At 42.8% G+C, this 880-nt stretch overlaps 1 protein-coding gene and 1 non-coding gene across 2 annotated transcripts in view; one reads left to right on the top strand and one right to left on the bottom strand.

Moving 5' to 3' along the window:
* Nucleotides 1-880, bottom strand: part of LOC125488188 (kin of IRRE-like protein 1) — an 8,032-nt gene that overhangs the window by 6,458 nt on the left and 694 nt on the right. The window lies entirely within an intron of this gene.
* trnas-cga lies at nt 664-745 on the top strand. The gene has a single exon. It is a non-coding gene; the product is annotated as a tRNA-Ser (tRNA).

The raw sequence follows: 880 nt of genomic DNA on the forward strand, positions 1-880 counted from the left end.
TGAGATCATGGCTCATCCTCAACTCCACTTTTCTGCCTTATCACAGTAGCCTTTAAATCCCTAAATGACTAAATCTCTGTCTATCTCAGCCTTGAATACACCCAGCCTTATCAGAACTCTTTTGGAAGAATTCCACAGATTTGTTACTGTCTGAATGGGAGAACATCCCCCTCATCTCTGTATTAAATGGGCAACGCCTTCCCCTGAGATTACGCACCCGGGTGTAAATCAGAGCACAGCAAACCCCCAAAGTTAGTTATGAACTCACTGGCACATCCAGCGCCAATTGTGAGTATTTGAAACAGTTTCGTTTTTGACCTATGGTTAAACAAACTACCCTGATTTGCACATTAGATTGGCCAATAAAGAATCTGCTTCAAAAGTACTCCGTTGGTTGTGAGTTAGATGGTGGTGAAAGGCGCTTTCAAAATGCAAATACATCTTTCTTTCTCAATCCATTGATCTATTAATCTCTCTGCTCATAGAAATGGATTCTTCCCATTCACTCTATTTCTCAATAATGTATTTCAATTCAATCTCCGTTCTGATCAAGTACAGGATGACAAGAAATGTAAGATTTGTGGCACGGACAAGACAAGCCGAATGCGCTTCTTTCATTTTGAACCCATTCCATGAGAAAAGTTAAGACCCGATCTGTCACCTGTAGTCGTAGCCGAGTGGTTAAAGCGATGGATTCGAAAGCCATTGGGGTTTCCCCGTGCCGGTTCGAATCCTGCCGACTACGTCCCCTGACCACGTATGTTTTTTTTCCAAATAACCTTCTGATCAATGAGTCATCGCTCAAACTCGAGAAAATCCGTCTCAGCAACCCCACCGGAGAGTCTGGTCATTTATTGACATTCAGGAAACACGCGTTCTG

The sequence above is a fragment of the Rhincodon typus genome, unplaced genomic scaffold (assembly GCF_021869965.1).
Source record: "Rhincodon typus isolate 14 unplaced genomic scaffold, sRhiTyp1.1 hic_rhity00000057, whole genome shotgun sequence".
Taxonomy (NCBI): domain Eukaryota; kingdom Metazoa; phylum Chordata; class Chondrichthyes; order Orectolobiformes; family Rhincodontidae; genus Rhincodon; species Rhincodon typus.